Raw genomic sequence first — 18,359 nt, 5'->3', positions numbered from 1 at the left:
TTCTTCAATTATTGCTGTTGCTGTTTGGTTCCTGTAAATGTTTGCAATCATTCTTCTATCTCTGTATTTGAACCCTAATTTTTTTTAAATGCTGAACAATTTATTCCAGTCTACATTATCGAATGTATTTTCTAGGTCTGTAAATGTCAACTATGTTGGTTTGTTTTTCTTTAATCTTCCTTCTACTATTAATCTGAGGCCTAAAATTGCTTCCCTTGTCCCTATACTTTTCCTGAAACCAAATTGGTCTTCTCCTAACACTTTTTCCGCTCTCCTCTCAATTCTCCTGTATAGAATTCTAGTTAAGATTTTTGATGCATGACTAGTTAAGCTAATTGTTTTGTATTCTTCACATTTATCTTCTCCTGCGTTCTTTGGTATCATGACAATAACACTCATTTTAAAGTCTGACAGAATTTCCCCTTTTTATTAAATATTACGCACCAGTTTGTATAATCTATCTATCACTTCCTCATCTGCACTTCACAGTAATTCTAATACAATAGTAATTTCTAATATGGAGGAGTCTTTCTTCCTGCGATAATGTTCTATTACATTCAGATCTCAATATTGTGTCTCCCTTTTCATCCTCTTCTTCCTCTATAACACCAGTTTCTAATTCATTTCCTCTATATAACTTTATAATATATTCAACCCACCTATCGACCTTTTCTTTCATATTATAAATTGGTGTACCATTTTTATTTAACATATTATTAGATTTTAATTCATGTACCACAAATTCTTTTTAACTTTCCTGTATGCTTTGTCTACTTTGCCAATGATCATTTCTCTTTCCATTTCTGAACACTTTTCTTTAATCTACTCTTCTTTCACTAATTTGCACTTCCTGTTTATAGTATTTCTTAATTGTTGTAAGTCCTTTTACTTTCTTCATCACTAGCATTCTTATACTTTCTTCATTCATACATCAGCTGCAATATATCCTCCGATATCCAAGGTTTTTTATCAGTTTTCTTTGTTTTGCCTAAGTTTGTTTCTGCTGATTAAGGAATTTTCTTTTTATCATTCTCTCATTCGCCTTCTATATTTTCTACATTATAGTTTATGGTTGTCAATGGGAGATATTGAAAAGTGATTGCGTGTTCATTGGTTGAACTATTATCGGCTTTCCTGCTCAGATTATATTGTTACTTATGTAATCTTAGTACATAAAACCAGTGATGGTTTTATGCCGTAGGAAATATTGAAAAGTGACTGCGTGTTTTTTTTTTTAACTATTATCGGCTTTCCTTTTCTGATAACCAGTTACTGATGTTATCTTTAACACAGTAATGGTTTAATGTATTAGGAGATATTGAAAGGTGACTGTGTGGTGTCACTGGTTTCCTGATCTGATAATATTGTTACTGAAGTAATTTTAGAAGGCAGTGCTGCTTTAATGTAGTGGAAGATAATGAAAGGAGACTGTGTGTTGCCATTGGTTGAACTATTATCGGCGTTACTGTTCTGATAATTTTGTTACGTAAGTAATACTAAAAGGCGTTGATGGTTTAATGTTGTGAGAGATATTGAAAAATGACTGCGTGTTGTCATAAGTTGAACTATTATTGGCTTTCATGCTTTGATAACTTGTTACTGAAGTAATCTTTAAGACAGATAGTTTAATATAGTGGGAGATAATGAAAGGTGACTGCATGTTGTCATTGGTTGAATTATTATCGGTTTTCCTATTCTGATATCATTGGTACTGAAGTAATGTTAAAAGGCGGGGATGGTTTAAGGTAGTGGGAGATATTGAAAGGAAATGCGTGTTGTCATTGGTTGAATTAATATCTACTTTCCTTTTCTGATAACATTGTTACCGTAGTAATTTTAGATGGCAGTGCTGCTGTAATGTAGTGGGAGATATTGAAAGGTGACTGTGAGGTGTCACTGATTTTAATATTATTAGCTTTCCTGATCTGATTATATTGTTACTGAAGTAAATTAAGACAGCAGTGCTAGTTCAATGTAGTGGGGGATTTTTAAAGGAGCCTTTGTTTGTCATTGGTTGAACCATTATGGGTTTTCTTATTCTGATAAATTTGAACTTAAGTATGGTTAGAAGGCGGTGATTGTTTGATATATTCGAAGTTATAGAAAGGTGACTGAGTGTTGTCATTGGTTAAACTATTATTGATTATGTTATTCTGAAAACATTGGTACTGAAGTGTTCGTAGAGGGAGGTGATGGTTATACGTAGTGGGAGATATTGAAAGTAAACTGCATTTTGTCATTGGTGAAATTCTTATCAGCTTCCCTTTCCTGATAACTAGTTGCTAAAGTTATATTTAAGACAGTAATGGTTTTATGTATTTGGAGATATTGAAAGGTGACAGTGTTGTGTCTGGTTTAAATATTACCTGCTTTCCTGATCTGGTAATATTGTTTTTTTTTTTTTTTTTTGTCTTCAGTCATTTGACTGGTTTGATGCAGCTCTCCAAGATTCCCTATCTAGTGCTAGTCGTTTCATTTCAGAATACCCTCTACATCCTACATCCCCAACAATTTGTTTTACATACTCTAAACGTGGCCTGCCTACACAATTTTTCCCTTCTACCTGTCCTTCCAATATTAAAGCGACTATTCCAGGATGCCTTAGTATGTGGCCTATAAGTCTGTCTCTTCTTTTAACTATATTTTTCCAAACGCTTCTTTCTTCATCTATTTGCCGCAATACCTCTTCATTTGTCACTTTATCCACCCATCTGATTTTTAACATTCTCCTATAGCACCACATTTCAAAAGCTTCTAATCTTTTCTTCTCAGATACTCCGATTGTCCAAGTTTCACTTCCATATAAAGCGACACTCCAAACATACACTTTCAAAAATCTTTTCCTGACATTTAAATTAATTTTTGATGAAAACAAATTATATTTCTTACTGAAGGCTCGTTTAGCTTGTGCTATTCGGCATTTCATATCGCTCCTGCTTCGTCCATCTTTAGTAATTTTACTTCCCAAATAACAAAATTCTTCTACCTCCATAATCTTTTCTCCTCCTATTTTCACATTCAGCGGTCCATCTTTGTTATTTCTACTACATTTCATTACTTTTGTTTTGTTCTTGTTTATTTTCATGCGATAGTTTTTGCGTAGGACTTCATCTATGCCGTTCATTGTTTCTTCTAAATCCTTTTTACTCTCGGCTAGAATTACTATATCATCAGCAAATCGTAGCATCTTTATCTTTTCACCTTGTACTGTTACTCTGAATCTAAATTGTTCTTTAACAAGAATTGTTCTGTAATATTGTTACTTAAGTAAATTTTGAAGGAAGTGCTGGTTTAATGTAGTGGTAGATATTGAAATGAAACTTTGTTTGTCATAGTTTGAACTATTATCGGTTTTCCTATACTGATATCATTGGTACTGAAATAATCTTAGAAGGCGGTGATGTTTTATGTAGTACGAGATTTTGAAAGCTGACTATGTGTTGTCATTGGTCTAACTGTTATCGGTTTTCCTGTTCTGATAACATTGGTACTGAAGTATTATTGGAAGGCGGAGATGCTTTAAAGTAGTGGAAGATATGAAAAGTAAACTTTGTATTTTCATTGGTGTTGCTATTATCGGCTTTCCTGTTCTGAAAACATTGTTACTGAAGTAATTGTAGAAGGCAGTGTTGGTTTTATGTAGTGGGAGATATTGATAGGTGACTCCGTGTTGTCATTAATTGAACTATTATCAGATATCCTATACTGATATCATTGGTACTGAAGTAATCTTAGAAGGGAGTGATGGATTATGTAGTGTGAGATTATGTGTTGTCGTTGGTCTAACTGTTATCGTTTTTCCTGTCCTGATAACTTTGTTATTAAAGTAATCTCAAAAAAAGGTGATAATTTAATGTAGTGGGAGACATTGAATGGTGACTGTCTGGTGTCATTGGTTGAACTATTACCGGTTTTCCTTTCCTGATAACATTGGTACTAAATTAATCTCAGAAGCCGGTGAAGGTTTAATGTTTTGAGAGATATTGAAAGTTGACCGTGTTGTCATTTGTTGAACTGTTATCGGTTTCCTATTTTGATAACTTTTTTTCTGAAATAATCTTAGAATGTGTTGATGTTTTATGTAGTGTGAGATTATGAAAGCTGACTGTTTGTTGTCATTTGTTGATGTATTTTTTGCTTTCCTTTTTTGATAACATTGGTACTGAAGTAATTTTGAAGGCGGTGTTGGTTTTATGTTGTGGGAGATATTGATAGGTGACTGTGTGTTGTCATTGACTTAAATATTATTGGTTCTCCTATTCTGATAACACCGTTACGGAAGTACCTTTTAAAGTACAGGTAGCAAGCTAATCTATTGAAATGAACTTAAAAGAGAATTGGCATTTAATTTTTCAAAAGTAAAAATTCTACTCATATATTGAAAACAGAATAAATTAATTTTATGCTTTGTGGTAGTGTATGTGATTTTGCACTCATATTTCTTATTTCTGCATGCCAACAATCTGGAAATTTTTTTAAACAACTTTGAAATTAAAAGTTTTTTCTTCGTATCGGTATAAATTTAATACAATTTTTTGTAATTAACCTACACTTTGACAAAGCAATACTTGTTGACACTTACATTCTATCTCTTTTATGAGACCTAGTATGTGCTTAATTCCTTTGGACAGCCATGTTACAAGTTCATGGAATTTTTGTACAGAAAAAAAAAATTTTAATTACTATTTTTTGACTATACATTTTGTATGATGCTATTCTACTGTCCAAATACAATACTCTCTACTGTATCATTCTGTTGGAATTGTACATTAATTTAATGTAGAACATGTTTATATTTATACTGCAATACTTCTCATGTGTATCTGTATATGTAATATGACACAGATCAATGTCAACAATTTTTGTTGAAGAGAAAAATGATGACAATTATTTAGAAAGATGATCTTCATTCAAAAGTCAATAGACTTGGCATATGTTGTTACGGTCATCATGTTAATCATCAATAAACAAGAAAAATCGGTCACTCTACGGTAGTTTTTAAATTTTACAATATTTTTTTTTGTAATAATGATACATTTTTTTGGTTTTTCTTAATATATGAGAAGGGAGTAAAAACTCAATTATGACACAAGCATTAATATTTAAATAACTATATTTGAATGGAAGAAAATTTAAAAAGGGAAATGGTTAGGGTAAACATGGATATAGTAGGAATTAGTGAGGTTCGGTGGGAAGAGGAAGGCGACTTTTGGTCGGGTGACTTTAGAGTAATTAACTCAGCGTCAAATAATGGGCAGGCAGGAGTAGGTTTCGTGATGAACAAGAAAATAGGGAGGAGAGTGGAGTATTTCAAGACATATAGCGATAGAGTCATTGTAATAAGGATAAATTCAAAACCTAAACCGACAACGATTGTTAACATCTATATGCCTACAAGCGCCCATGATGATGATGAGGTAGAATGTGTATACGAAGAGATTGATGAAGCAATTAAACACGTAAAAGGAGATGAAAATTTAATAATAGTAGGAGATTGGAATGCAAGCATTCCATCCTCCTCTATGAATCATGAGACCTTGCCGTTGGTGAGGGGGCTTGAGTGCTCAGGGATACAGAGTAGCTGGACCGAAGGTGCAACCATATCGGAGAGGTATCTGTTGAGAGCCAGACTAAGGAATGATTCCTGAAAGAGGGCAGCAGCTCTTTCAGTAGTTGTTAGGGGCGTAAGTCACAATGACTTAAACGGCCATATCAACATCACTCAGTCCTCTGAGTACTGCGCAGATGAAAGCAATGGAAAACTACAGCTGTTTTTTTTCCAAGAAAATGTGGCTCTGCATTTTCAAAAGCAATAATGGAGGCGCCTTCCTTGGTAAAATATTCCGGAGGTAAAATAGTCCCCCGTTCGGATCTCCGGGTGGGGACTACTAAGGAAGGGGTCACCAGAAAAGTAAAAAATAACATTCTACGAGTCGGAGCGTGGAATGTTAGAAGCTTAAAAAAGGTTGGTAGGCTAGAGAATTTAAAAAGGGAAATGGATAGGGTAAACGTGGATATAGTAGGAATTAGTGAGGTTCGGTGGGAAGAGGAAGGCGACTTTTGGTCGGGTGACTTTAGAGTAATTAACTCAGCGTCAAATAATGGGCAGGCAGGAGTAGGTTTCGTGATGAACAAGAAAATAGGGAGGAGAGTGGAGTATTTCAAGACGCATAGCGATAGAGTCATTGTAATAAGGATAAATTCAAAACCTAAACCGACAACGATTGTTAACGTCTATATGCCTACAAGCGCCCATGATGATGATGAGGTAGAATGTGTATACGAAGAGATTGATGAAGCAATTAAACACGTAAAAGGAGATGAAAATTTAATAATAGTAGGAGATTGGAATGCAAGCACTGGAAAAGGCAAGGAAGGAAATATAGTGGGTGAATACGGGCTGGGCAAAAGGAATGAAAGAGGGGACCGACTTATAGAGTTTTGCACGAAGTATAATTTAGTAATTGCCAACACCCAATTTAAAAATCATAGTAGAAGAATATACACTTGGAAAAAGCCAGGCGATACTGCAAGGTATCTGATAGATTATATTATGGTTAAGCAAAGATTTAGAAATCAACTCGTCGACTGCAAAACTTACCCTGGAGCAGACATTGATAGCGACCATAATTTGGTGATAATGAAATGTAGATTGGGGTTTAAAAACCTGAAGAAAAGGTGTCAGATGAATCGGTGGAATTTAGAGAAGCTTGAGGAAGAGGAGATAAAGAGGAATTTTGTGGAGGACATCGCAAGAGGTCTGAGTAAAAAAGATAAGGTAGAAAATGTAGAAGAAGAATGGGAGAATGTTAAAAAGGAAATTCTTAAATCAGCAGAAGCAAACTTAGGCGGAATAAAGAGAACTGGTAGAAAACCTTGGGTTTCAGACGATATATTGCAGCTGATGGATGAACGTAGAAAATATAAGAATGCTAGTGATGAAGAAAGTAAAAGGAACTATCGGCAATTAAGAAATGCTATAAACAGGAAGTGGAAACTGGCGAAAGAAGAGTGGATTAAAGAAAAGTGTTCAGAAGTGGAAAGAGAAATGAACATTGGTAAAATAGACGGAGCACACAGGAAAGTTAAGGAAAATTTTGGGGTACATAAATTAAAATCTAATAATGTGTTAAACAAAGATGGTACACCAATATATAATACGAAAGGTAAAGTCGATAGATGGGTGGAATATATTGAAGAGTTATATGAAGGAAATGAATTAGAAAATGGTGTTATAGAGGAAGAAGAGGAAGTTGAGGAGGATGAAATGGGAGAAGCAATACTGAGATCTGAATTTAAGAGAGCATTAAAAGATTTAAATGGCAGAAAGGCTCCTGGAATAGACGGAATACCAGTAGAATTACTGCGCAATGCAGGTGAGGAAGCGATTGATAGATTATACAAACTGGTGTGTAATATTTATGAAAAAGGGGAATTTCCGTCAGACTTCAAAAAAAGTGTTATAGTAATGATACCAAAGAAAGCAGGGACAGATAAATGTGAAGAATACAGAACAATTAGTTTAACTAGTCATGTATCAAAAATCTTAACGAGAATTTTATACAGAAGAATTGAGAGGAGAGTGGAGGAAGTGTTAGGAGAAGACCAATTTGGTTTCAGGAAAAGTATAGGGACAAGGGAAGCAATTTTAGGCCTCAGATTAATAGTAGAAGGAAGATTAAAGAAAAACAAACCAACATACTTGGCGTTTATAGACCTAGAAAAGGATTCGATAACGTAGACTGGAATAAAATGTTCAGCGTTTTAAAAAAATTAGGGTTCAAATACAGAGATAGAAGAACAATTGCTAACATGTACAGGAACCAAACAGCAACAGTAACAATTGAAGAACATAAAAAAGAAGCCGTAATAAGAAAGGGAGTCCGACAAGGATGTTCCCTATCTCCGTTACTTTTTAATCTTTACATGGAACTAGCAGTTAATGATGTTAAAGAACAATTTAGATTCGGAGTAACAGTACAAGGTGAAAAGATAAAGATGCTACGATTTGCCGATGATATAGTAATTCTAGCCGAGAGTAAAAAGGATTTAGAAGAAACAATGAACGGCATAGATGAAGTCCTACGCAAGAACTATTGCATGAAAATAAACAAGAACAAAACAAAAGTAATGAAATGTAGTAGAAATAACAAAGATGGACCACTGAATGTGAAAATAGGAGGAGAAAAGATTATGGAGGTAGAAGAATTTTGTTATTTGGGAAGTAGAATTACTAAAGATGGACGAAGCAGGAGCGATATAAAATGCCGAATAGCACAAGCTAAGCGAGCCTTCAATAAGAAATATAATTTGTTTACATCAAAAATTAATTTAAATGTCCGGAAAAGAGTTTTGAAAGTATATGTTTGGAGTGTCCCTTTATATGGAAGTGAAACTTGGGCGATCGGAGTATCTGAGAAGAAAAGATTAGAAGCTTTTAAAATGCGGTGCTATAGGAGAATGTTAAAAATCAGATGGGTGGATAAAGTGGCAAATGAAGAGGTATTGCGGCAAATAGATGAAGAAAGAAGCATTTGGAAAAATATAGTTAAAAGAAGAGACAGACTTATAGGCCACATACTAAGGCATCCTGGAATAGTCGCTTTAATATTGGAAGGACAGGTAGAAGGAAAAAATTGTGTAGGCAGGCCACGTTTGGAATACGTAAAACAAATTGTTAGGGATGTAGGATGTAGAGGGTATACTGAAATGAAACGACTAGCACTAGATAGGGAATCTTGGAGAGCTGCATCAAACCAGTCAAATGACTGAAGACAAAAAAATAAATAGAAGAATATACACTTGGAAAAAGCCAGGCGATACTGCAAGGTATCAGATAGATTATATCATGGTTAAGCGAACTGGTAGAAAACCTTGGGTTTCAGACGATATATTGCAGCTGATGGATGAACGTAGAAAATATAAGAATGCTAGTGATGAAGAAAGTAAAAGGAACTATCGGCAATTAAGAAATGCTATAAACAGGAAGTGCAAACTGGCGAAAGAAGAGTGGATTAAAGAAAAGTGTTCAGAAGTGGAAAGAGAAATGAACATTGGTAAAATAGACGGAGCATACAGGAAAGTTAAGGAAAATTTTGGGGTACATAAATTAAAATCTAATAATGTGTTAAACAAAGATGGTACACCAATATATAATACGAAAGGTAAAGTCGATAGATGGGTGGAATATATTAAAGAGTTATACGGAGGAAATGAATTAGAAAATGGTGTTATAGATGAAGAAGAGGAAGTTGAGGAGGATGAAATGGGAGAAACAATACTGAGATCTGAATTTAAGTGAGCATTAAAAGATTTAAATGGCAGAAAGGCTCCTGCAATAGAAGGAATACCGGTAGAATTACTGAGCAGTGGAGGTGAGGAAGCAATTGATAGATTATAGAAACTGGTGTGTAATATATATGAAAAACAGGAAGTTCCATCGGACTTCAAAAAGAATGTTAAAGTCATGATACCGAAGAAAGCAGGAGCAGACAAATGTGAAGAATACAGAACAATTAGCTTAACTAGCCATGCCAAAAATCTTAACTAGATTTCTGTACATAAGTATTGAGAGGAGAGTGGAAGAAGTGTTAAGAGACCAATTTGGTTTCAGGAAAAGTATAGGGGCAAGGGAAGCAATTTTAGCCCTCAGATTAATAGTAGAAGGAAGATTAAAGAAAAACAAACCAACATGCTTGGCATTTATAGACCTAGAAAAGGCATTCAATAACGTAAACTGGAATAAAATTTTCAGCATTTTTAAAAAATTAGAGAATAAACTAATACAGAGAAATACAGAGAATAGACTAAATACCTGTGGAATTACTGCGCAGTGCAGGTGAGGAAGCAAACCAGTCAAATGACTGAGGACAAAAAAAAAATTTTAATGCTAATAATTCACAAATAACCTCAACATGACACTTTTCACCTGAGTTACGTACCTTGTAGGTACCTTGTACGTATAAAGTTTTCTGTAAGTACCATCACAAAAAACTTCATAATTCAGTACTATTAGTAATATACATTTTTTTCAGACTGAATAACTGGTTATTGTATACAATTATTGACTCGTCCTAACTATCCACCAATTTAATATTTGAGGATAATTACACGAGGTTAGGTTATGTTTGCTGAACTCCCTCTAATTGATCTGAGTGTTATTTCCTAGCATTGTCACTTTAATAATCGTGGTTTAAGCATTTTGGAGTACCTCTGAAATTACATTTAGCACTTGGAGCTGAGTGTTAAAAGTAGTTTTGAGAGTGAAGGGCTGAAAATAAGTCAAATCAATTATGATAATTATAGTGGAAATATGAAATATTGTGGAAAAAATCTCTCTTAACTAATTTAATAACATTCTTTACAATCTATTAGTTGATACAAATTTCATTGGTTTATTTAAGAGCAAATAATCATCATTAGATATGGATCATACGAAAAGGAAAAAATGTAAACACAAAAGTATTCAAACAAATTCAAATCACTATTCTCAGCTGCTATGGGAATAAGTAATTTTTTGATTTTTCATTTTAAAACTTTAAAGTCAAAAACTACAATAAAGTGATTTTTTGTAGAATTAAAATCAACATGGAGAAAACAATATATACAAAAATTAATGACTTGAATGTGCAGATCTTTCGAAATGAATTATACACAGTGTACATCATCCACTTTTGCAAAAAAGTAAAAAAAACTGTACCACCCCTTTTATTTATTTTTATTATTAGATTATACAGATTATAAAATACTGATATAGCATCAATAGAATAAAACTGGTGGTATTATTGGAGATAATTAATTTTCCAGCAATCTTTTTATCCATCATTATTCTAATAAAAATGAGTAAATAGCATCCGAATACATTTCTGTCTATTCATTTGCATTTATCTGTATACATAACATGATTATATTCATTAAAAAAAATAATAATATACATCATCCAATTTTGTGAGAAAGTAAAAAATCATAATCCCCACCATTTTTATTTATTAGTTTTATTGATTATAAGAGTAATGACATATCATTAATATTTTATTAATTGCTGGAGAAAATCCAATTTTCATCTAACTTTGAATGCATCATTATTATAAGTATATTAAAAATAAAGTAAATATCAACCAAATGTATTAGTATGTACTACTCCTGTATATTTCTTTATATATATATATCATATGAGAGAGAGAGAGAGAGAGAGAGAGAGAGAGAGAGAGAGACTTTTGCTGAAATAAAAACGAATTATACACCAACAAAGTGAATTAAAAATTTCAACAGAAAAATTTTTAGTGATGAGGCTCATTTCCACGTTGTTGATATCACGAATATACAAAATTGTTGAATTTGGGCAAGTGAAAAGCCAAAAACAGTTCAAATGTGTTCATGTATCCACAAAATGAAACAAAATGTTGGTTGGGCTCTTTTCTTTGTGAACAACACTGGTGTTACTGTTATGGTAATGCTGTTTGTTATTGCACAATGCTCATTAATTTTTTGTCAGGTTTGGCTGTGGAAGTTATGAATCCAACAAGACTGTGCACAAAATATATGAAACCATCCAATTTCAGCAGACCAAATTTCCAAGTCGTGTAATTTTTTAATTTGAATATTAGAACTGGCCGGCAAGGTCATGTGATCTAACACCTTGTGACAGATATGTGAATATATGGTTGAAAAGTTTTAAAAAGAATGGACACTACCAACAGACCTATGGAGCACTTGGATAACATATAATTCCATATTTAACCTCCTATATTGTACTTTACATTACAAAAACAAAAATATTAAATATTGTCAACAAAAATTGAGTTTTTCTTAATTAAAATACCAGTTATTATTGAGACATATAAACAGGATGTTCATTTTTAAATCTGCCTCACTGGGATCTCATACACAAGACAAGGTTAGAACAAAGAAGAACCTTTCCTCAACTTTTGAGTACAATCAAATATTATCTCTGGCAATAAATCTACCCCTATCACTATCAGTTTTAACAAACAGTGAAATTAATAATTGCCAAAGATAGTATATTATTTTAATAACTGATGATGAATCCATGGATTCAAAAAGCTTTTTTTTATTAACTCATGTTTGCACTGACGTTGGTTTTTATTTTTTGTTGTTTATGGTGATAATATATAATTCAAAATTTGTACCACTATAAAGGTCACTTTTGAAACAAGCTGTGAAAAAATCAAGTTGCTGTCATTTTGGCTACATTGTTATAGCCCAAAGTTTTTATTTTATGATAAAATTTTTGTTTTTAATGCCTTTAAAAGGATATGTTACAACTGCCATTCTTTCCATTTAATTTTTGATTTGCATTCTCCCATGGTTGCTAGGTGTTAATAATATTAAATAGTAGATTATTTTAAGGTGAAAGAGTTATTTGTTGAATTTCATTTTACTTTATTAACACTCCTTATATATATTACAGCATGCAAATTACTTTTTTTTGTTTATTTCCAGATAAGATAAAAATATGTTCCTGATATGAGTTCATATCAGTACAAATTCTATAAGATAAAAATAAAATATTTTATATATATATATACTTTAATAGCATGCTTGGAATGTTCATATCAGTATTTCTCTGTTCTCACAAAACTACACATACAGTAGAATAAAAAAATTCCCAGAATTGCCTCATATTGATAGCAATTGAAATAAGGTGCTGTGTGACAGCACACATATCAAATTCTGTATTTTACTTACAAAAAAAAAATCATCAGGAACATTATGACTGCTTGAACAAGCATATGTGAAGCAGTAATGAACAAATCAGCAGATTACAATCTCTGTAAGTATTTAAGAGATGGTTGTACTATTGCTTAAATGATATTCGTAGCAGATACTCAAATCTACCACGATAATACTGAGCATGTCAAAATTTTGTTTGAAATGGTAGAAAAGAAACTGTCAAGGAAATAACATCCTAGTCTGAAATTATCACAATATTCTACATAATGGTCTGAACTTCCAAAAATGTTATCTGCAGATTAGAAAATATCCCACATGACAATGGCAGGGCACCACCACAGAATGGACCTATCAAGATCATAACAGGAGAAATTTTTGTTTTTTGTATGACCCATAGACAAACAAAACACCTGTTTTCAAGAGTGTATAACAAACATAATCACAATCACAGAGATATCATTTGGATAGAAGTAAATTTTTAAAAGTTTTTTTTGATTTGCAGGATATCATTCAAAACAAATACATTCCTGAATTTGAAATGAACAATACCAACAAGGAAATCTACTTCATTATACTTTTTTGTTTACAGGAAAGAGTTGGGAAGAATCAACTTGAAGAATAGGAAATAAAGAATTGTTTTCTTTTGCATTACAATGCAGCAGTACATATTTGTGCTCATCTGATACCTGGCATGAGACTATGTACGAACTCTGGAGCATCCATCATAGTTTTCTGATTTAGCACTAGCTTATTTTTTATTTGTATTTGTTTCCTTGCTTAAAAATGTTCTGAAGGAGAAAAATACAAATATGCTGATTACATGAAGACTGATGCAATGAAGAATCTGGGTACACATCAAAATGTATCCTAGTAATGTTTCCAACTTTATAGAAACTGGCAAGAGAGATGTAGTATAACAGAAGGAAACTACATTGAAAAAGTGTATTACAAAACTTAATTAATATATATAGTTATTACAGATTTCACGGCATCTCTCGGGAGATGATCCTATAGCCAATATAAAATTCATATAAACATAGGTCAGAAAACAGGTTTGTCAGCAATTTTTGACTCGCAAAATATATAGCCCAGCTTTCTGCTTCCTCTGTGAAATTGAACAGTACTAAAATTCTTGGATATGAGTCGAGTATGGATACTCAGCCTGAGTGGACATGTATTTCTTGCTCTGCGGTTTATGCGTTTTTGGTTTGGTTTTTTGCGGCTTTTTTATTGGACAAGTAGTGAATCATTTCGAGGTAAGGATAACGGACAATTGTGTAAGATTTTGTGAATTTTGGTGACCGGACTGTGCTGTAATTACGTTTTTTTTTTTTCACTGTCGTAATGTTTTTCTCCATAAGAGCCAATGTTAAATTGGCTGTTGAGGCTAGTGAAAATAAGTTAAGACAATAGACAAGTAATCTTATCTATAATTACTTTATATTATTAATAACAATAGCTTACAGTGATAAGCTATTGTGGCTTGAACAGAGTTAAATTTATTTCTTTTGTTTGCGTTATCTCTTGATAAGAGACCTATAAATATAATATTAAGCTTTTTTATTATATTAAGACTGTGCGTGTAAGACTATACACAAGTAAGTATACTTGTGTATAGTAGTGAGTAAACTATTTACATTTAACTGCATTTGTGTGTGTGTTATTAACATGCAGTGTGTTAGTATATAAATATTTAATTTATAAGTTACTGGAATAGAAGTCAAGTTTAATCTTGTTATATATAGACCTAGTTTTATTGAATATGCTTCTAGTAAGTGACCCCCGTTTGGTACTTAATTTGGTAAAATTTGGTACTTAATATAGTTTCTGATGTCAAAAATAAAATAAAAATGGTCCCAGACCTCTCTCTCACTTAGGTTTTAAGAAAAACATGGTAAAACACAAAATGTTTTGTTGGAAAATACACTTTTTTTAAGTTTGGAGTAAAATAACTTCGTTATTTACAAATTGTTAAGTTTTAATATCATGTTTTCTTCTTATTTAAAATATTGTAATGGCAGCCTTGATTGTTGTAATTCTTTTTCTCAGCGCTAAAGCTCAGCTGATTCGATTCTAGACACAGTACACAAGATGATAAGTAGTGGGACGGTAACATACAATGAATTAAGCAATTCAATCAATCATTTACATCAATCCTATTCAATATACTTCAAATACTCAAAATATTATATGTATCATTAATATTCAATGTGTTATTACTAAACTGAAATCAAATTACAACAAACAAGGCTACCAAATATATCTAATCAAAAATGTATTCTACAAATGAATAAATACTACATAACTCAATATGGATTCGTCTAATTATTCAAACTTCAACTAATCAACACTAACAAACAAAAAAAATTACACTTTTTAGAGACTTTAATTCTGAAAAAAATTATATAAATAAAAATGAAAACAAATAAGAAATTTTTTATTATTTTTGGTTAATATAAAATATTTATAACTAAAGAAAATTTAAGTTTCCCAAATAAACAATATATAATCAATCTCTAAAAAAAAAATAATGAAGCATCCAGGAGGGACTCTATAACTGTAGAACTTTTAAAATTATGATTATTAGCTAATTAATGTATGATCTATTAAGAGAAATTATTTGGAAATCTCGGCTAGTATTCCATTTCCCTTTATAGTGACTTTCCATCACGGAAATGTTCACAGTGTTCGTCACTTAAATCTCAGAGATTCTCCGGGAAAAAATCCAGGTGCGAGTGGAGGAAATGTATTTTCAATAACATATTACATACTATAGCTCTGTACGAAAGTAAGAAGATGATTAACAATATTGTGGTAACGGTCGCATTTTTGTTTGTCAAGAAAACTTTTACAAACGTCTTTAAATGAAACCCAAGCTACACTTTCTACAATATTTAACATCGAATTAAATACATCATCTTTGACCAACTCTCTTACTTGAGGACCAACAAATAATCCTTCTTTAATTTTTCCTTCACTTACATTTGGAAATTTATGCCTGATGTTCAAAAATCCAGGGCTATCCTTCTTCATTGCTTTTAAAAGATTTTCCATTAGTCTTAGCTTGATATGGAGAGGGGGTAAAAATATTTTTTTCGGTTCAAGTAAGGGGTCGTAAATAATATTTTTCCCATTTGGAGTTAAGTTGTCTCGTTTCTTCCACTCTTTGGTAAAGTAATGTTTATCCCTAGCTCGGCTGTCCCGTTCACAAAAAAACCACAAGCACTTAGTATAGCCTAGCAAAATAGCTATAACTTTCAAATCACCACATACGTTCCAGCTGTTTTTTTATATTTTATTTTTTCAAGAACGTCCTTCATCACATCGTATGTCTCTTTCAAATTAATACCACAAGCGATTGGTATCGAAGGATATTTGCTACCATTGTGTAGTAGAACCACTTTTAAACTATACTTGGACGAATCTATGAAAAGGCGCAGTCCTAAGGTTTATGAACTTGTCCAAGTGTAACATAAACTCATCAATATTTGTGGAATAAATCAAATTATTTTCAATAAAATACTTTCTCAGTATTTTATTGATGAAGTACTTCAAAAGCCCGATATTTTTGTATTTTTTTGAAGTAAAATCTGACCTTGCAGTCTTGATCCTACGTTGACCCTAACATAGTCATTTAATAATTTACCTTGTGATACAAGATGTGGCTTATTGGAAGATAATTCAAAATCAAAATCATTGTTGTCTTCTTCAGTACTGCCCGATTCTTCATTGCTGCTTTCCAAACATACATTTACAGGTGGCTCAGGAACCGGAATAATTTCACTGTAGGTACAGGCCTGATTGCAGATTGCAATGAAGGGTATTTTACAGTATGTCTAAATTTTTTTAGAAATTCCAGACAAACTTGTTAAACAAAACTATCGGTTACATGATGCTTTGGTTCACACCAAACCACAGGTACACCAAATGGCAGAGCCTTCTGTGTACCTTTCAGCTATCCTCTTAAATATACACAACAATTAGTGCGTATTATATGAGAAGCCCGTGTCTTATCCCGATCAATTTTACATTGAAAGTACAAATGATATGCATTTTTAATTAAAGGTGTAATGTTTTTCAATATGATTTTACAGTAAACTCACCACATACATATCAAAGGCATCGCATCATTTACACAATTTCGAGGCATTATGACACTGCACTGTTAACAAACTTAAGACATCAATAAGACTGAAAAAAATTAATTCATTCCTAAATCCAGTGCTTAATACAAACAACACAGCTGTTTTCCAGCTACATGTTCTGGCCTGTTTAGACATGATTAATCTTGTCCATGAAGGCTCACTCTTCAGTATTACATACATTCACAGGTGGCTCAGGAACCGGAATAATTTCACTGTAGGTACAGGTCTGATTGCAGATTGCAATGAAGGGTTATTTTACAGTTTGTTTAGATTTTTTTTAGAAATTCCAGACAAACTTGTTAAACAAAACAAAAATATATCACAAACACATAAAAACATATCACAGTCACATTATGTGACTGTGATATGATTTAATTCTTTATCTAGTATTGCTTATTATTCATATTATTGCTTATTCTGAGTTCATATTAGTTTTCAGCATCAAAAAACAATTAAAATCATATATCACATGTTAGAACACAAAAATTATGTTAATCAGGGTAATTGGAGAGAAATTTCTCTTCTTTCAGTCACTTATACAATCTTATCAAAAATTGTAGAGAACAGAATAGAAGGGCACATCAATAAACAACTTGAATACATCAGAGTGGTTTAGAAAGTTAATGAACAGAACAAATAGTTTGTGCAAGAATAATAATATGAGACAGAAATACAAGAACTATATAATTATATTTTACAAAGGTATGTGATTCTGCTGGTAGAAATGGACATAAACATTAAACTTTTTAAATGAACAATTTCCATGCCTTTTCTAAAGTTAAATTTATTTTGAATTATCGGTACCATTAAATTAGAAAAAATGCTTGGTAATGAGATTCTCGTCCCTTTTAATTGTTCTGGATAGTGAAAAGAATGGAGGAAAACTAAATGTGGTAGGAAAAGTTTAGGTTACAAAAAGGTCAATCTAGGAAATTAATAAAATTATAAATTATACATCATCCATTTCAAAAAATAAAAACTGTACCCCAGTTTTTATTTAAAATCTTGATTTCTTCAATTGCACAGATTATAAACTGCTAAAATTTCATTATTTTATGAATTTGTGTAATTACTGAACATTAATCATTTTCTAGCAATTTAAATTCTATTAAAATACAAAAACATTTACTAGTAATCAAGAAGAAGAAAGATTGTTTGTTTTGTCACATCTTTGTAACAATAATAAAATACTGAAAAAAATTAATAGATTTTTGCTGTAAGAAAAACAAAATAAATTACATTGAAGCAATTAAAAAAAGGATCTTGAGAGGTAGGAATTGCACAAAAGTTCTTGAAAACAGGAACTCTTTAGGAAATTAATTTTCAATCATGAGTTGAGAAATAGAAAAAGAAAATGGCTGTGGAAACGAACTGAAAAAAAGAAAAAGAGAGCGAGTCAAAATTAAAAAAAAAAAATTCTGGAACAAATTTTCTTTAAATTATTGTCCATAAATGCCTAAACAAGAAAATAAAGCAACATTACAATGATACATAAAAAGAATAACAAGTATAGGTAGTGTA

This window comes from Lycorma delicatula, chromosome 12 (genome assembly GCF_047948215.1).
Source record: "Lycorma delicatula isolate Av1 chromosome 12, ASM4794821v1, whole genome shotgun sequence".
NCBI classification, from domain to species: domain Eukaryota; kingdom Metazoa; phylum Arthropoda; class Insecta; order Hemiptera; family Fulgoridae; genus Lycorma; species Lycorma delicatula.
Note: the sequence above shows the minus strand (reverse complement) of the source record.